General features: G+C 50.8%; 1 protein-coding gene across 1 annotated transcript in view; it reads right to left on the reverse strand.

The window, feature by feature from the left end:
* The window catches only part of BRINP1 (BMP/retinoic acid inducible neural specific 1), a 93,297-nt gene extending 74,733 nt beyond the window's left edge, over positions 1 to 18,564 (reverse strand). Inside the window, exon 1 of the mRNA XM_002196829.7 lies at positions 18,132 to 18,564. The gene's annotated coding sequence lies outside the window, so the exon portion shown is untranslated. The remainder of the gene's footprint in view (positions 1 to 18,131) is intronic.
* Positions 18,565 to 19,979: the final 1,415 nt, after the last annotated feature.

Consider the following 19,979-nt stretch of genomic DNA (forward strand, 5'->3'; position numbering starts at 1 on the left):
TCCCAGGGGAGCTGTGTTGGTGCAGTGGGAATAAAAAGAAGCATCCCCAACTTTTGGAGATCTACATACAGTGGAAGAGGGGTTTTTTTGCCTGCTTTTCCTCTGAGCAGGACATGCCTGGAAATCTGAATTCCCCCACGCAGCTGCTGGGAGTGCACCTCTGAATGCAGATCTGCCTGGAAGTGTCCTCGTGCTCCAGCTGGCCTGTCACTATGGATTACAGCTCTTGGCTAATAGTGAGCACTGCTGGAGTCTGAGACCTCCATTAAAAGCTGATGTTTCCACCTCCCCGCCCCACAAATGGCTCCATCCCATCCCAGCTGACGTTTCTGTGCTTGTGGCCTCATATCTCTGCGGTGGGGAAGCAGCAAAGTGCCTCAATTTGTCTCTGTGTCAGGCAACAATGGGACAAGTCAAAGGCAGGAAAGGAGGTTTGAGGATGATCAATTTTGAAAACTGTGGATAATTTACTTGAAAGTTGACCTTACCCCTTGTCACCAGCACATCTGTAGCACTGGAGCCCCATCCCTCTGACAGCAACACTACAACTGAGCATGGAGTTACCCCCTGGAAGAGTCCTTGAGGGAAATGCTTCCTTACTCCAAGTTACACTGTGGAGTGTCTTTGGAAAGGAGGAATGCTCCTGCAGGGAGATATTGCCCATCCGTGCCAGACACTGCAAACCACAGTGAGCCCTTCATCGCCAGAGGGTCTGAGGGCTGCTGACAGATCCAAAAGGATTGGCACGGACACTTGACCTTTCCTCAGTGCCAGGAGGAGATCACTGACCAGGAAGAACAGCACATGCTCAACCAGGCTGTACAAAGGGAGGCAAAAGGTCTGGAGGAATTGAGAGCTATTTGTAAAACAAACACTGCAGTTTCATCCCAGCCTGTGCACTTGGCTGGCGTTGCCATCACTCGTGGGCAGGCCGAGGGGTGACTTCCAGTTTGGCAAGTGCCAGGTGCCATCACAGCTCCTCCTGCTCCAAGGGAGACATTCAGAATGGATGCCTACAAGGCTTCCATGGGAATGCTGAGAGATTCACACCTTTGTGGGCTGGGGGAAGGACAGAACGTGCTGAGTGGTACTTTCAAGTTTCCTTGGCATGGTGTCCTGCCAAAGGGAGTGAGCAGTCCCCTCCACCAGCCTGCACACATCCTCCTGCTAGAGCTCGTCACCCTGCATGGATCCTGCATGCCTCTGCAGCTTCCCAAAGTGACTTTGAAAGCAATCCAGAGCAAGTGTCACATTTGTGCCTTCAACAGCCTGACTCCCAGAAAGATCCTGTGCAATCAGCTGGCCAAATCCAAATCTGGAAAACACCTCCATGGTTGGTCATGATTAATTAATTCTGCCTTGACATTCCCCAGGGCACCTAGCAGCTAGTCAGAGCTGCCAGAGAAAGAGACACTGCTGTGGGAAAGGATAAATAGGCTTTCCTCAACTGCAGACATCGAATTAGATAATAAATAGCTGGCTAGATACATAATTTTGTATGAGTGTTAAATTAAATGCAGAATAAGAATACAGCTGGCTTATCCCTGTGAAATCAAAGGTGTTGGGAAAGAGTTTCCAAAGAAAGAAGAATATTTAGAGTCTGCTGTGCTCATGAAGACATAGCCTGAAGTTATCCCTCATGGCTTATGTGACTGTTTACAATGACAGACAGCTATTCCTGGACATTTTATCCCTGGTATAATATTCTCAGACCAGAGCAGATCAAGGAAGCTTCCCTCTAATTTACACCTTTACTTTGTCCCTCCTTCTGCAGACTAGACAGCATCTTTGTTCCCACAGGACCAGCACAGTTTGTCCCCGCCAGCTGCTGTGGGCTTAGCCTGTCCCAAAACAGGAGCTTTCCCCTTTAAACACTTCAGTCCCCCAAAGCCACAGGTTCTGCCCAGATTTTCCCAGCACCACGAGCAGAGGCTGCAGTGAAAACAGGGGATGCTGCAGGAAGCTGGCAGGGGTGTGGTGATACCTCAGGCTCAGGTGAGGCCCCGTGGCCCAGAGCAGATGGCTGTGGGACCCCTGCCAGCACAGGGAGCACCATCACCCCAGTCTCACTGGATCACCTGTGTCATTGGATCACCCCTGTCTCACTGGATCACCCCTGTCTCACTGGATGTGCACATCCACAGCTGCTGTTCCCCCAGTGCCCCACGTCCCTGTGCCCAAAACCAGCCACACAAATCAAGTGCAGGATGCCGTGGTCTGAGCTCCTGTCACAGCACAGGGCAGGGGTCTGCTGGATCCCCTTACACACCTCCCAGTCCTGGAATCTTTGCTTTGGCCCCTGTATCCCTGAGGAGACAAGTCCCACCTCGCAGATAGGTTGATTTCTCCCCCTGAGACATTCAGTTCAGACTCTGCTCCCACTGCGAAGTGGTTTCTGAGTGTGCAGGGGCTTCCTCTGCCTTCCTGCACCTTCGTCCGGGGTCTGAAATCTGTTCAGATCATCCCGTTCCTCCTCCTTTGCAGCTTTCCTTCACCCACCTTGCTCCTCTGTTCTCCATCGCGGCAGGCACAGCCAAGACATGTTATTAACACTTGCCACTTCGTTAGCAATCCTCTCCAGGAGGAGCACAGCAGAAAAGAGGAAAGCGTGCAAAAATTGGAGAGGCAGGAAAGTTGGATTAAAGGAAGAGTAGCAAAGACTTGAAGGTGTGAATGAGAAAGTGCAGGAGTAGAAGGAGTATGAGGCAAATCTAATGGGTGAGAAAGAGATTTATAATTAATCCCCAGGCTGGTGAGAAAGCAGGGAATGAAGTCAAGACCATACTCTTCTCTCTATGGCTCTGCTCCTGATTTACTTTGATTTCAGACAGATCTTTTTATTTTCTCCTTTTATCTCCCATCACTCTGGACCCTTTGAGTATCTGTTATTTGAGGTAGGAATTGTCTTTAACTGTGTGCAGCAAAAAGGAAACTGCAATCATAGGCACTAAAGGATGCGAGACATTGTTTTTAACACATCCTAAAATTAGGCTCAGAAAAGTGCTTGGGGATTGTCTGCCAATGTTTATTAATTCAGATTGAATTCATTAGATAGTTACTGTCAAAAAGTGGGATGGGAAAAAATTAAAATAATCAAAGTACATGACTGCATTATTTCTTAATGTAAATGCTTCATGATAAGGTGTCTATAAAGTGGATCTAGAAGGAAATGTTAAAAAACCAAAACCAACCAAAAGTGAAATAATACAGTTCTATTAAAAAAAAAAAAAAGTTATTCATTTATACAAAATTCAAGTTTTGAAATTATTTTCTACTGTCTTTTCCTTTTAGTCTCAAATATAAAATCTTTTGATTCTTCCCCTGCCACTCTAATTATATTTAAATACCTAAAAGTAATTTTTCCCTTCATTTTTTCTTCCAGAACTAAACTGATGGAAAAAAAAAAAAAAAAAATCATTATTCACCTACTCCTACTAGGAATTCAAATAACTGTCAGATCTTCATAACAACATGAGGGATCTCAGCAAGGCTGAGTTTCTGAGTTCCTTAAGCTGACGACTTTCAGAGTCCTTTGCTGTCTTCTAGTCTAAACCTGCATTCAACAGAGAACTTAAAATGAAATAATTAGATTTACAGCAAAATAGATGAGCAAAGCCCTGTATCAAAAATGAGTGAAAAGCTCCCAGGAAATAATCTGAGAGTGAATTTACTTTTTCCATTAGAAATTGCCATATGCTGCTGGCTTATTTTGAGACAGTGACACCATCCCTTTTTACCCTCTATTTCTCTGAATTCTTCCTTTTCACTTCTCCTGGCTTTCTTTTTTTTTTTTTTTTTTTTTTTTTTTTGTAATCACCACAGAACCAAACAGGCACAAAGCCCTTACAGAAAATTGGAACATGTGATGCCCAAGTGCCTGTGACATTAAGCCAAAATAATAAATAAATAAATAAAACCACAGAAAGAAAAAAAAAGAAAAAAAACACCAAAAAACACACAAAAAAAAAAAAAAAAAAAAAAAAACAGGATAGGCACAGCCTGTTCAGGGATCCTGCTCCTCAGGCAGTGTCTGTGCCTGGTTTCTCCAGCACAGGATGCTGCTCACAGCAGTCTCGGTCCTGGGGGTATTTAGGGAAGCAGCACCTGCTCAGCTCCCTGCATGCAAAGGATTTAAAATAAATTAGGTATGTGTGTAGGAACTGAGCATCCAAATATCTCTGAATGTTTCCACATTGCCAAAGATCTCAGCTCCCTGTATTAGCTCTCTCTTGGAGTTTCTCCAGGAGGAGGAAACAAGCTTCACCTCAGAAGTACCCCAGCTCTGGGTATATTTTGCTTTATTAACATGAGTTTTGGGCAATATGAGGAAGAACAAATCCTCCAGTGGTTTATTGTCATCTGCCACAGTCCTGCAGCACTGTCCCAGCACATGCTACAGGCTTGAACACTGCACATGGGGCATGGAAAATGCATCCTTGTCAGAATCTGTGGTATTTAGATGATTTCCGAGACTGTAGAAAGTCTCTGTCTTTCAGCCCCGCTGCCAAAGCAGAAGCCATAATTCGTCTGTGCTGTTTCAAGGTTGTTTATTCTGTTTATCTCTAACATGTTCTGCTGCCCTGCCGCAGCTCTGTCCTGCAGGGCAGCGTGTGGGGCTCTGCCCTCAGTGGGATGGTACAAACATTAAATACCAGAAACTACCTGTGCTGGATTTACAATAACGTGCCAATATCTGTCACCTACGTTGGACAGTGTGTCCCCAGCCTGAACCAACAGAAAAATGCCAACACCACAGTGAAACATGGAGGGCATGAAGAAGGAGAAAAAGGACAAGACACACCCAATTTCCTCCATCTTGTCCCCTCTGAACCCATAATCTAGAGTCCTAAAATTTTACTTTTGCACCCGTGCCATACTTAATTATTACTCTTATCAAACACTCAGAGCTGGTAATTCATCCTGTAAGATTGAAAACTCTTTTCCATGGACAGAGATCACAGACAGTGTCTCTGGGGGCTCTGTCCAGGGGGGTTCCTGACCCCTGCCAGGGTCCCAGACCTGCCAGGGCAGCCAGAGGGAAGCTCTGGATTCCCATATATCCTGAGTGTCTGAAGACAAAAATTCTGCATTATTGAGCTGGGAAACAGTGCTCCTATCCCTTCAGGTGCCTGGAATTTTATGCTTACACCTAAAAATAAAATCTGGAGTGTTGATTTCCTTTTCCCAAGTCCAAACGTTAACCATGAAGGTCTGGAGAGCAGAGCAACACTGTGCAAAGGCGGCAGAGCGTGTTTGTCCCCAGCCCTTCCATCGACCTCTGCCACAGCACCCCAGGGAGGGTCGTGCCCCAGCACAAAGGTGTGTCCCTGTGATGTGACACACGAGGCTTTGGGGACTGCACTGCACTGGTGTCAAGGCTTTACAGAAGAGCTGCCTCAGAGGAGCAGAAGTAAGAAAAAAAAAGTGCAGCCACGGACAAAATCTCCGTCTTCAAACTTAACAGAGTAATGAGAAGCACTGCTGGAAGATCCACTGGTAGGAAGGACTTATCAGCCTCTTTTCTATTTAATGCAGGCAGCTTTATCATTAATTGCTATTTACTGCAAATGCTGAAGTTGGTAAAAAGATTAATATGAAACAGCAGCCTTGATTCAGCGCTCTTAAAGCACAATGCACACGTCTCTGTGTGTGTGTGTGCAATTGCAAACTTCATTTTATGGTTTGTGTATGTAAAATACTAATTTCTGTGTGCAAGGGAGGCAAACAGATACAATTAGCATGTTCTTCCCTTATCTACTCCTGTGAAAGGCCAGCTCTGCCAGTGATCTTAGGCAAGGAGGAGAGAGATTAATTCAGGCCAGATTTCTAAGAAGGAGCCATTTTACTGGTGTGGAGGAGAGAGAGAGGCAAACCAGCACTGCTTTTGCCCAGCACTGGAAATGTAAAGAGTCAGCATAGCTGACTACCAGTCTTTGGGGGATTATATTTCCTGAGGATAGAGGTTACTGAATTCTTTAAAAAATCTGGATTTTCCCTCATGCCAAACTTGGATCCAAGTTCCCTGGGTAGCTCCCATCCGCCGTGCGAGTTGGAGGCTCAGAGCCGCAGCCCTGAAGGGATTCAGCTCCCGTGCGTGGAAACACCTGCATTTAAAAAGCTTTTCTGCAAAGCTCCCAGTCCAAGTGACCTGCTCAAGGTCATATATAACACGCCAGTGACAGCACCATGATTGAACTATCTCACTACAGCGCTGCTTTATTCACACGCTGCTGCTGCATCCCAAAGCAGCCCCTGCTGCCTTCCTCTCCTTATCTCATCCTCCTTAGAGACACATCTGTCCTGCGCTCCGTAAACCATAATATACCTCTAGTCTTTTATTCACTGGCTGTCACTGGGCAGTTTTATTACAGATCCCTGAATTATCCAGCCTACACTACAATCTACTTATTCCTGCCAGCCGTTCTCGCTTTCGACCCTCGCCTCACCTTTCAGCCCTGTCAGTGTTTTAAGGCTTTCAGGTACTTGAAATGCAGGGACAATTCTGATTCTCGGGGGAAATCCAGCAGAATTGCACTGAGGCCAACCTGCTGGTCTCCCTCTCTTTCCTAAATGCAGATGGGGGGAAATCAGAAGCTTGCAGTGGTTTCTGCAGTCTCATTTGAACCAATTCTTCAAGAATACTAACAGCTGCCATTTTAGACCTCTGATCCCCAGTCTTGCTATCCATAAAATTTTATTCCCCTCCTTTCTCTGCTCGTTTCATCAGAAATCAATCTTTCAATAATGCAAGTAAATTGCAGTCCTACCTTTTAACTTTTTTTTTTTATTATTTTGCATGCATCTTTTTGTTGAATTTTGCAGAACAAAAACTCCCTCATCCATTCTTCCCAGCCCAGGCCATGAGCACAGTAATCATCACACCTCCACAACACCTCACCAGCAGATTTGCACCTGCCACTCACATCTCTCTCTGTTTTTTACCATCCAGGAAACAAAGGAATCGTTCCTCCCGATGTGGCAATTTGTCTGAGCATTCACACCAGGGAACTTTGTGTTCCCAGCAGCCAGCTCCCACTCCCTGCTCCCAGTCACACACCTGTCAGAACTTTATCCCATCTATTGATGTGTTTTCCTCACAGCCATCAGCTGCCCAGCCTTCCCACCTTCCTGAAGGCAGCACTGCTTTATCACCTGGCATGGGAGAGCCTCTCTGTTCACCCAGAGATGCTCATGGCTGATGGAACCCAGGCCTGGGTCAGGGGCTCCATGTGGTGGAAAAGTCTCTCCTCCAACCCGAGCTTCCAAAGAAAGGCTCAGCAGTCTCTGTTGTCCGGTCCCAAGGCAGTTTATTGCAAGTTATCTAAAAGATTTTCTTCTGGGGCTGCTGTGGTTTGCTCACAGCTCAGGCAGAGGCACACACACACCCTGACATCCTCTCTGACTCCCGACTGCTTCTTCTCTCCCTGCCCAGGGCTGTGCTGTCTTTTATATGGTACATTACGTGTTACATGGGTACAGTTTTTCCCCAATGCCTATTACCTATATTAAATGGTGCTTTTCTATCTTTTATATGGTACATTACGTGTTACATGGGTACAGTTTTTCCCCAATGCCTATTACCTATATTAAATGGTGCTTTTCTACTCTAAACCAATCTGTGAGTGCCAACATCACCAAGAACATGGAGGTGAGGAAGAAGAAAGAGGGAGGACAGGGCAGGCCCAAATCCCTCCATCTTAAAACCTCTGACCTCCATGTACAAAACTTCTAACCCCCTGTACAGGTGTTAAAACCCCCCTGTACAGCATTCAAAAATTCTTCCCTTTACTTTGTGACTACTTCTACTTTAATATATAAACTTTTGTGACTTCTTGTTCTTCCTGCAAGGTTGGTAAATCATTCCATGGTTCAAACCCAAAATCACAGCTGTTTCCAGCTGCCTGCCAGGGTCTCAAATGCTTCTGACCTGGGCCCGGAACCTCCAAAAATGTCTGAGGGACATTTTGAGTTCCAACACATGGCCAGTGCAGAAGTGGCCTTCAGCAAGTGCCACCTGCTGAAGCTGAACTTCCCTGTCTGTACTCAACATCCTTGTTTCTCTTCACCCAACCTCTGTCTTCATCAACAGGAACAGAACGGCTGAAGGGAGAGGAAAGGGATGGAGAAAGGCTCATTCCTCCTGCCTCCCTGCAGCACGGTGGTGACTGGGCAGGACTCTGCCCAACACAAGGCACCCAGGGAGAGTCACCCTGGGACCCTCAGGAGGATGGGACTGTGGGGAGAATGTGGGGAGAGGGCACGGCTCCATAGCTGATCTCTGTCCACCCTGTCACTCCTACCAAGCTGCTTTGGTTAAGTCTCAGTATTTCATGCACCCACTTATCTCTGTTACATGATTTTTTTTAAGGTGACATCTTACAAACACCTTGGAGGCTGATTTTCCGAGTGTTCCCCATATCCCATGCCAGTATTTAAGGTCCTGTTTTCTATAATGTTCTGCTACCTTTTGTCACCAACTACTTTCAAAATCTGTCAGAGCAAAATTGCGAATTGAAATGCTTCTACTGACAGGATTTGAATTGTTCTCCAAGCTTTGTGCTGCATTTCCTCGGGTACTGAGCAGAGGTGACAGCATTCCCTGTTTCCTTTCCTCCTCCTCTGTCCAGGCAGCAGGCCCTTGGGCAGAGGGAGCTTGTATCCCTACAGAACCTGCTGCTGGGAGACTCCAGGCTCATCCCAGCTTTGTGCCATCCCACAGATGCTGGTGCTGATAGAGGAAACTGAGCCGTGCAGCTCGGGGTCACTGCTGCTGTCTGTAACCACCCGTTTCATGTCCCACTTCAATATCTATTCTAATCACTGAAATTACTTTTGTGGGAGTTGACACAGAAGAAGAGATTGCTGGATTGATATTCTGTCTGGCATTGATGAAAACCTTTTTATAATACCTTAATCCAGCACCCACAGAAGCAATTTGCTAATCTCTTGCTGACTTAGCTTCCAGCGGGATCGACCATAGGCAGTCACATTACCTGGCCAACCCTATTATGTTCTTTTTATGCAGAGAGAAAATGTCCTTCCCGACCCCAGAAGATGGTCATCCTTTGCTTTGAAGCCTGAGACCTGATTACCATTGTCCCAGATTGCAGGGCTGCAAATGCTATTAATTGCTGCAGAGTTATGTAGCCTTCTATGCTTCAAATCCATCTGGACTTTCATCTCAGTGACATCCTGCAGCAGGGAATTGTGCGCCTTCACTATACACTGAAGAAAGGACTATTTCCTTTTAATTTGCTTTAAAAGTTGTGCCCTTTAATTTTGATGTGTCCCCTTGTTCTTCTATCATCAAAGTGTTAAAATATTTCTGATCACTTTTCATTTTAACCTTCATATACCTTTGTACTGGAACCCGAATGTCTCTCCTCACTCACAGCTTTCCCAGACTAGATGAACTATAATTTCCAGGCTTCCCTTATTTAACATGTTAATATTTGTAAAGCAATTTAAAATGTATTAATATGGTTCAATTATAATATCACTTCTATTTTCCATCCTTCCTTTTAATGTCTCAAGTGTCCATCTAATTTGCCATCAATCTCCATTGATTCTCCCTCTGATGATATGTTAGTCTTTATAATATCCCGGGGAATATTTCTTCTGCCTTCCTGACCAGCATTTTGGAGCAAAGAAGCTGCACACTGATGAACCATAAACATGATTCACTCTGCACTCGGCGTGTGTATGGATTTGCTGTTGCTTAGGCTTTGGTCATGGAAATCAGTTTCATTATGTCCACAGGGCTGTAATTAAAATTTGACTGTGTGATTCCAATTGCAGGATCGGGCTCTTTGTGGTTCTGATTGCTCTGGTGACAATTGAGCCCAGGTGTAAAAAAAAGTCTGTGTTTGATAAACTTTGAGCAATATCTGAGCACTCAGTAACACATCTGCAGCAGCAGGGCCTTTGAGACAAGAGGAGTGATTTTGACATCTATCCAGTCACAAAGAGGGGAGAAAATTGAGATGTGGTTATTCACCCCTTCTCTTTCCCTAGAAAGCTGGGAGACACCCAAGGAAATTATCTGGTACTAGATCTAAACTGTCCCCCCAAAAAATACTTCATAGATGACTCGTGACTTACTCCATTACTGCAGAATGCTATGAAAACACAAAGCATGAAAGGAATCAATAAAGAAATAGTCACACACAGGATATTCCATCTGGCTCTGCAGATGAGAGTCCTCAGACAACCACTGACTTTGCACGTCCCCACACAGGTGAAAGGTTATCCCAGGAGTGACAGCGCTCTTCCATGTCTTTCTGATCCCTTTGGTGTCCTACTGCTGCGCTTAGAGAATTTCTCCATTTTTTCCAGTCTTAACAAGGCCCAATCCAGCTTCATCAGCAAACCAGATCCTTCCTTCATCTCTCATCCTCCAACAAATTCCCTGAGCAACACTTCCAGCTCCAATCAGTCTTTTCACCGTAACTCTTTCCCTCAAAAAGCAAAAAGGATTGATGCACATATATCTCTAATTGCACAAAAATAGTTTGATCTAAATATTTCCGAACTCAAATTTCCGCTCTTTGGTTACTTTAGGTAAACATTGTGGGAAAATCCTAATTGCTCTCTTTTCCCTGGTAGACCAGATTTATCTATTCACTGGCCTAAAACACGGTCCATCATTTTCAAATACTTTACAATTCTCTTTTAGGAGACTGGAAATAGCAGATAAACACATTATCAGCATTCTCCAGCATAAAACAGCAAAGCCTGGAGTACTTTTGCAGAAGCAACTCCGAATTTGGACGACACGACAATAGGCAATTCTAGAAATAGCTGCTCGTCTTAGGGCTATGTTACAGGGATCCTTGTTGCTGCTTTCTTCTCTCTGTTCACAATTTTAGCACAAACACTGTGCTTTGTTAGTTCTTCCCTTTGACTTCCTCAGTATTTCTTAGGCATTCTTCAGTCTCAGCTTGTGCCTCCTAAGCTCTGGCTGCTCCCTCCAAACACGCCTTTGGTTTTGACTGCAAACCTGGCTCAGCACGGAGCAGAGTGGGAAATGGCTGGAATAACATTGCTGTTCCAGGCAGGAAGGTGGTCTGAGCCAGGAGGGACCCAGAGCCACATATGTACCCCAGCATATGTCTGAGGGCTCTGCTCACCCGCTCACCATCTGTACCTGCCTGAAGAGCAGCCAGGCACCAAGAGCAGCGTCCTGCCTTGCTGGTGTCTGCTCCACTGATCCCACAGGGCCAGCTGAGGATTCACACCTGCTCATCCTGGTCCTCCTGCCTGCTCTGAATCCCCAACCTCCTCCCTGGGGTCACAGCTCATTTCTGTTCATTCTTCCCTGCTTAGTTTGAGCCGCTTTGTAATTTTCCACAAATTCCTTTTATTTTTTTTTCTGGTCCCACAGCCTCACCTGGAATGTGCTGCCTGCACGAGGCGATGGTTTTAAAGCTCACCCTCCCTGTCTTCCACCCTGCTTAGCAAGTCAGCATCTACAGCTGCAAGATAAATTACCACAGGGGTCTCCAGAGTTAGCAATGCATCTGACAGCCACACACACAGCTAGGTCAGGCTAAAGAAATGGCTAAATGGGATCGGTTGTGCCGACTCAGGACTTCTGGCCAAAACTGCATCCAAAACCATGATGGACACAGTGGAGTCCAGAGCACAGGCCAGGTTCTAAATCACACCCTAAATCAAAGCCTAAAAAAGAGATCCTCACTCACCACAGAGCCAGTTAACAGCCTGACAGGCTGCAGTGATTTACAGCAAGGGGCTGCGAGCTTTTCACAGGAACTTGCTGTACAACATATTCCAGCTGTAATATGCAAAGATATTAAAGTCCAGGCTGTAAGAAGACCTGTCGTAAGGCTTCAGGATGTATCTTCTCTAAATACCAGGGTAAAAGATGTACTTCCTATCAGGATAGCAATGAGACAGGTCCCAGGCATGAAAAGACTACAGGATCCAGAGCTACTCTACTGGAAATTGGGAGTACGGAGAACAGAGGGGAGTGAGAGCTCCCTCTACTCCTAATTTTCTTTTGATATCCAACAAAAAGTCCTGGAGCAAATTGTTGGGATTTTGTTGGTTTTCTGGAGCTTCTCTTACGTGTGAGAATCTCTCACAGCTTGGCTTGCAAGCTTGGTGTGTCAGCTGTGAGCTGACTTTGCTGTAATTCATGATTGTCTGGGAGGGAGGATGTCTCTGTGATGAAAACACTCCTCCAAATACTGCCCATTGCTAACACACACAGAGAGAATTGTTCTAGGGCTGCAGAGCTCTGTTGGTGCTTCTGGCACACCAGTTTCTACCTCTGCCCAGCATTTCCATCAGTGAACAACAGCATGTGCCTGGCAAAGGCAATTCACTCCATCCTCCTCTGCAGGTGACCCTCTCTAGATAATTCACTCCTCTATGACTTATTCCTATTGCCACTGCAAGAGGTGATCCATCAGCAGTGCAACTGCTTGTTTTTCTGGAACAGGAGCCAGGAATCACACGTGTGAGAGCTCAAGCACTGGGGAATGCTATGTCAACACCCAGAAACATGCCACTGCCATGGGTGCCACCATGAGTGCCACCCAGCCAGCCCTGCAGCGGACACAGCAGCAGCTCTGTGCAGAGCTGAGCTCTGCCAGCTGCACCGTGCAGGCAACAATAAAATGGATGTAGAACACATGACTTCAGAAGAACAAATAGCAAAAACAAATAAGCATCTTTCTCCTGTGAAGCTGCTCGCAGGTCCTGCCTCAAGGCTGCAGGAAAACTACTCCCCAAGCAGGGGGCTGTAAATGTTGTGTTAAACTCCCCAGCCCAGGCTCAGGGGAATCCTGGGCCTGACTCTTGTTTTCTTTCCAAAATGACATGTCCATATACCCAGTTTATGCCACCTCCACTTGGGATGTGATCCAGCATTCTTGAAATAAACTTAAGTCCTTCAGTAGCCTTCAGCTCACTGTAAATCAGCTGCTCCTCTGCTTTCTGCTTTTTCTCCCGTTCCTCCCTCCCACTAGTCAGGACTTTTCCTTCCCTGGTACTGCATAGCTTAGCTCATCAGGCCAGCAACAGCTGTCCTGTGCCTACTCCAAACCGTGGGAATGTCACTTCATTTGTCTGGTCCATCTCTGCCCATCCTCTCTCCACACAAAAGTACCTGGGAGATACATCCAGTTTGCTTCCCCGGGTCTCTCTCCTTGATAGCATTTCCCTTTTCCACACCATCTGCAGCCACAAGCCCGCTGCAGCCCTGGCCAGACGTGCTCCAGGCTCAGCACATCAGCTGGACGTGGCACAGCGAGCAGGGGAAAACCTTCCCTGGCATCCCAGAACACTCTGGAGTGCACACATCGCCGGGAGGAGAGACTTTGCCCTGACTCAGCTCAGCACCATTCCCTAACTCGGCATCCTGCTCTGGCAGCCATCTTCCAGGGGAGAGGGAGAACAGCAGGACCAGTCCTCGGTCCATGGATCTGTTCAGAGGCCAGATCTGCGTGTGTGTGAGGATATTCTCCCTTTCTGAAAAGCTGCTCTATGTGGCCTGGAAGGAAATGGGCCAAGGTCTTTACAGTTGTTAAAAATCTCATGATACTTTTGCAAGCAGGATGGTGTAAATCAAACAACTGGGCACAAGCTTCCCCGGTCTGGGTAATTTATATTCTGCCTCGCTAAGTTCATCTCTGCACTTCCAATGCATGAAGTGATTTTTCACTTCCCCTGTAGTATTTGCTGGCACGGAAAAGCTGCTGGGCTCTGTCCCAGAAGTAGCTGCATTTCATCACCGGGTGAACGATCCCTGCTCGCACCGGGCCGGTTCCCGCAGGCTCTGCTCGCCCCGCGGCTCCGCGGCGGGAGGACGCAGCCCGCACCCGTCCGGCCGCACCGGGGCAGCGGGAGCAGAGCCCCGGCGGCACCGAGAGCCCACCCCCGGCCCCTCCGCCTCACCGCGGGCGGGGATGGGGAGGGGATGCGGGAAGGGATGCGGGAAGGGATGCGGAAGGGATGCGGGCAGGGATGCGGGCAGGGATGTGGGAAGGGATGCGGGAAGGAATACGGGCAGCGATGCGGGAAGGGATGCGGGCAGGAATGCGGGCAGGGATGCGGACGAGGATGACTGTATACCGGGAATGTGGGCAGGAGTGCGGACAGGGATTCGGGCAGAGGTGCGGGCAGGGGATGCAGCCGGGGAATGGAGGCAGGGGTGCGGACAGGGATTCGGACAGGGGTGCGGGCAGGGGATGCTGCCGGGGAATGCGAGCAGAGCTGTGATGCGGGCAGGGATACGGGCAGGGATGCGGGCAGGGCTGTGATGAGGGCTGTGATGAGGCCAGAGATGCGGGCAGGGATGCGGGCAGAGATGCGGGCAGGGATGCGGGCACGGCTGTGATGAGGGCAGGGATGAGGGCAGGGATGCGGGCAGGGATGCGGGCACGGCTGTGATGAGGGCAGGGATGAGGGCAGGGATGCGGGCAGGGATGCGGGCAGGGCTGTGATGCGGGCAGGGCTGTGATGAGGGCTGTGATGCGGGAAGGGATGCGGGCAGGGATGCGGGTTGTGATGCGGGCAGGGATGCGGGCAGGGATGTGATGCGGGCAGGGATGCGGGCAGGGCTGTGATGAGGGCAGGGCTGTGATGAGGGCAGAGATGCGGGCAGGGATGCGGGCAGGGATGCGGGCAGGGATGCGGGCAGGGATGCGGGCAGGGCTGTGATGAGGGCAGAGATGCGGGCAAGGATGAGGGCAGGGATGCGGGCAGGGCTGTGATGCGGGCAGGGATGAGGGCAGGGATGCGGGCAGGGATGCGGGCAGGGATGCGGGCGAGCCCCGCTCCGCTCCGCGCCGCTCCGCACCCTGCGCTGCGTGGAGCCACAGCGCCCCCTCCTGGGGCCCGGCGGCACCGCCCGCACCCTGCGCTGGCGCAGCCGGGCTGAGCCGGGCTGAGCCGGGCTGAACGGGGCTGAGCCGGGCTGAACGGGGCTGAATGGGACTCAGCGGGGCTGAACGGGGCTCAACGGGGCTGAGCCGGGCTGAACAGGGCTGAGCTGGGCTGAGCGGGGCTGAATGGGGCTGAACGGGGCTGAACGGGGCTGAGCTGAGCTGAGCTGAATGGGGCTGAGCTGGGCTGAACAGGGCTGAGCTGGGCTGAGCTGGGCTGAACGGGACAGAAAGGGACTGAGCCGGGCTGAGCTGGGCTGAATTGGGCTGAATGGGGCTGAGCTGGGCTGAGCGGGTCTGAACGGGGCTGAGCCAGACTGAGCTAGACTAAACCAGGCTGAGCTGGGCTTAGCCGGACTGAATGGCGCTGATCTAGGCTGAACGGGGCTGATCTAGGCTGAACGGGGCTGATCTAGGCTGAACGGGGCTGATCTAGGCTGAACAGGGCTGATCTAGGCTGAACGGCGCTGATCTAGGCTGAACGGCGCTGATCTAGGCTGAACAGGGCTGAGCGGGGCTGAGCAGAGTGTGTTCCCTGTTTTGGGGGTCGCTCCCTGATTTCCCACCTCTGAATGCTGTGCCTCACAGTGCTCAGGGGCTCTTCACCCTCGTTTATGTTCTTCAGTGATTTTCTCCACAACCCCCCCCACCCTGATCAATTTTTCCTGCTTTCTCAACATCCCTGCATCAGCTGTAAATACCAGGTCCTGGGTAAAGTCTAGAAATGCACAGCCATTCCTGGGAGCTGGGTGCGGATCCTGCTTCTGGAGCCAGCTCCTGCCATGCCCTCCTGAGCTATGCACCTGGAGAAGGTGCTGGGGCTCCTGCCTGCACACAGACAGGAGGATTTGGCTTTGAACTATTTCTGTCACACAGACGACAATGACTATTGTCTGCTGGCAGAGCCATTCCCACGTAGTGTTTAGCATCCGCCTTACACATACTTCCAGGGTAGTAAACAGTGGTGGTTAGGAGGGAACAGAGAAAATCCCGTGCCATTTCTTTTGGGACACATTTTACCTAAAACAAGCCAATCCACCCTATATTCCTCTTCTGCAAAGTTTTAACATAGACTTTAGTCAGGCTCATTGTATTGCTGCTCTTGGAGGCCTGTCTCCTTGCTAGGCCCTATGGAAAGAGGGGAAGAGGAGGAAGGTCAGAGGGGGATGTTAAGCACCTCTAACACCAGTGACATCATCTCCCCTGTGCCCACTCTGTCATTTCTGATCAAAGGGGCATGCAAAGGGAGTATCTGCCCCCTGAGCATGGGAGGGTTTTCTGTGAACCAGGGTAAGTCTGAAGTGGAGCCTTGCATTATGTGTTTTAGCCATAGATGTGTGTGTGGTTCTGTTCACACACATTTAGAAGCTATGTAACTCCAGCAGAGCTCTTCCCATACTCCCAGACTCCAGCTCTTGATCAGAGAAGGCATGATGAGTATGGAAATGCCACCGCTCCCCCAGCCATTTCCCTGCTTCCCTGTCTGCTGCTCGTCTGCCTTTCCAGTAGCGAAATCATTCCCGAGTCCTGGGAATCTTCAAAGAGCCATAAAACAAGCGTAGACACACCAAATGTAGAGGGTTTTCTGCTGAGTTGCAAAGGGCTTTGGAGTCAGACAAACCCCAAATCAATGCTTGGAGCCAACTACAAGAGAGAAAGCTGCACTGGAGGAACAAACCACCTACTGCGAGCCCTGCAAAGAAGACAGCATGTGTGTGCTCATGTGAACTTCTGAAGGTTTGATTTACATAATAAGAATATCAATGCAGCTATTTCTGCCCGTTCGGTGCGTGTGGATCCCACCTGTGTGGCTGAGCATGTGGGAGCTGCAGGGCTTGGAGAGGGGTTTGCCTCCAGGCAGAGCGAACCCGGGGCGCTGTGTCTGAGCCCGGGGTGGGCTGCGAGCTCCCCAGCATGTGCTGGGTGTGCTTGGCGTGTACATGCTCCAGGGAGAGCACGGTGGCTTGTCTGGGGTGTGTGGGAGGGAGAGAGTCCAGGGCTGTCTGTCTGCTACTCGCAAGCAGAGCAGATCGATGTTTTTCCTTTATAAGGATTTTTTTTTTTTTCAAAAGCCTTTCATGTTCCTTACACCAAAGCCACATCTCCTCTTTACTCGCTCCCTCCTCCTCTCACTGTCTCCCAAATACTTCTCTACAACTCCTGGGAAAGCAGATTTACTGCCATGAACACATTATTATTATGCAGCCAGATGAGCAGCCAGAGTAAAGCATGAAGGACCCTTCCGTCCTGCCTAGTGCAGATGTCAATCACAGGGCTAAAATTCAAACACCAATTCTGCCAGCATTTCATCTGCTGCTGGGTTCCCTCCATCAAGAGGAGACTGCATCGAAGAAGTGACACCTCCTCCCCTTCCCCGCTCCCAGGTACCAGCACGGGGGAACTCTCCAAAGCCAAAACACACATAATAACCCCCCTCCTCTCTCCAAGTGGTCTCTGGGGCTTTAAACCCAGCCTGTGCTGGACCCCGGGGATGATGCAACGCCATGGAGATGCCCTCCGTCCCGCCATTCCACAAGGACTGCGAAAAGGCAAAGTTATGCTCCACACCAGCCTCGCAAGCAGCACGGAACGGGGAAATGAATGTGGGGAAAACCCATCTCCAGCACCGCGGGGTGCAGCTCCCCGCCATCCCTACCCTCCCCCGGCTCTGCCGCTGTCTCCCATCCCCGCTGGAAGTAGAGGCAATCAGCCCAGTGTGGGATTCGAGGCGACAGACTTTCCTATTCCTCCGCGATTTGCTTGTCACTTGCCAAAGCGGAGCAGCGGATTAAGTGGAGATGACACCATCTCCTTGGGGACGGTCCCCCCCTGCTCCGGGATGTATCGATACTCCGGAATACAGATGGATCGCGGCTGCCTCCCACCCCCAACCCCGCCTGGCCGCCAGCCCAGCCGAGCCGGGGCTGAACCCCAAATGCTGAGCATCCTCCGGGGGGGCTGCCCCGGTAAAAAGCGGCGCTCGCAGTGCGCGAATCGCGGCCCCCGGCTGGGCACAGCGCGGGCAGAGCGGAGTGCGGGGCTCGGCCATCCATCCCCCGGCGCTGCCCGGGCCGGGGGTGCGGGCAGGGGGCGCGGAGGGGCCGCGGGCGCGTTACACAACGCGCGGCAGGGCAGGACGGGCAGCCCGGGCAGGGCAGCGCCGCAGCCGCAGCGCAGCGGAGGGAAGGGAAGGGAAGGCATCTTCCTTCCTCCTCGCCTTACCTGATGCTAATGTCCCTCTGAGGCGGAGATCGGCTCGCCCGTGGGTTTTATTCGGCTCGGTAGGAACTTGTGGGAGAGCTTCTCTGTCCAGCTCGCATACTGGGTGCGGGGCTGATACTGCGGGCGTGAAAATCCTGGGGCTCTAGCAGTCCTTTTCATGCTCAGACAGAAAATCCCCTTCCTTGATCCAGATCGCGGGCATTAAGGGCAGAGGCAAGGAAAAAAATAAAAATTCCGCTTCTCCCCTTCTTCCTTTTCCTTTTTCTTGCTTTTTTTTCCCCCCCTTCTGTGCCCCCCCTCTCTTCTGCTGCTCAGTTCGTAGCCATCGGGGGAAAGAGCAGAGGCAGCAGGGAGAATGGAGAGGGGGTTAGAAATAAAAATGAAAAGAGCTCCAGGAGGGAAGCGAGAGGCTGGGCTTGCCACCGAGGGAGGGGCTTGGAGCGGGCTGGAGAGGATGAATGGGGAAGAGGAAAGCAAGGCGGAGCCCCAGCCTGGCCATTTTATTCTAAGTGTTTTGTACATAATTAGAGAAGGGGAGGGGCCGGGGGCAAAAAGGAGGGACTTAAGCTCCGGCCAGACGGAGCCTGGGCCGTGAGAAGGGAGGGTGAGACCGGGAAGGGCCGCGGGATGGGGCTGCGGGAGGGCTCGAAACTTGTCTGAGGGGGGATCCGAGGGATTTTGGGGAGGAGGCTGCAGCGGGGCCGGTTGCTATTCCAGGAAGACCACATCTATTTAATTTTATTTTTTTTCCTACCCCCACGCCTTCAATTTTCTGCTCCTGGCCCCGGACAGCGCCCGGCTGGCTCGGCCGCGTTGATGGGAGAACAGGATAAGGGCAGGATAGGAGGAGGATAAGAGCAGGATAGGAGCGGGATAGGAGCGGGATAGGAGCGGGATAAGAGCAGGGTAGGAGCAGGGTAGGAGCGGCATAGGAGCAGGATCAGAGCAGGGTAGGAGCAGGATAGGAGCAGGGTAGGAGCAGGGTAGGAGCAGGGTAGGAGCAGGATCAGAGCAGGATAGGAGCGGGATAGGAGCAGGATAAGAGCAGGATAGGAGCGGGATAGGAGCAGGGTAGGAGCAGAGTAGGAGCAGGGTAGGAGCAGGGTAGGAGCAGGATAGGAGCGGTATAGGTGCAGGATCAGAGCAGGATGGGAGCAGCGTAAGAGCAGGATCAGAGCAGGATAGAAGCAGGATAGGAGCAGGATAAGAGCAGAGGATAGGAGCAGGGTAGGAGCAGGATAAGAACAGGATAGGAGCAGGGTAGGAGCAGGGTAGGAGCAGAGGATAGGAGCAGGATGCTCCCGGCTGGCGCCGCTCTCGGGGACAGCCGAGGAGAGCCGGGGCCGAGCCGCTCCCGTCCGCGCCGGGCGAGCGAGGTTCAGCACCGCGGACAGCGCCGGGCGGGCCCGAGAGCCGGGATGGGCCGGGATGGGCCGGGACGGGCCGGGATGGGCCGGGATGGGCCAAGCTGAGCAGAGCCGGGCCGAGCTGAGCCGGGATAAACTGAGCTGAGCCGAGATAAACCGGGATGAGCTGAGCCGGGCCGGGCTGAGCTGGGCCGAGCTGAACCGGGATGAGCTGAGCTGAGCCGGGCCGAGCTGAGCCGGGCCGAGATGAGCCATGCCAAGCTGAGCCGGGCCGAGCTGAGGCATGCTGAGCTGAGCCGGGCTGAGCTGAGCTGGGCCGAGCTGAGCCATGCTGAGCTGAGCCGGGCTGAGCTGAGCCATGCCAAGCTGAACCATGCCAAGCTGAGCCATGCCCAGCTGAGCCGGGCTGAGCTGAGCCATGCCCAGCTGAGCCATGCCCAGCTGAACCATGCCAAGCTGAGTCAGGCTGAACTGAGCCGGG

This window comes from Taeniopygia guttata, chromosome 17 (assembly GCF_048771995.1).
Source record: "Taeniopygia guttata chromosome 17, bTaeGut7.mat, whole genome shotgun sequence".
Classification (NCBI taxonomy): Eukaryota; Metazoa; Chordata; class Aves; order Passeriformes; family Estrildidae; genus Taeniopygia; species Taeniopygia guttata.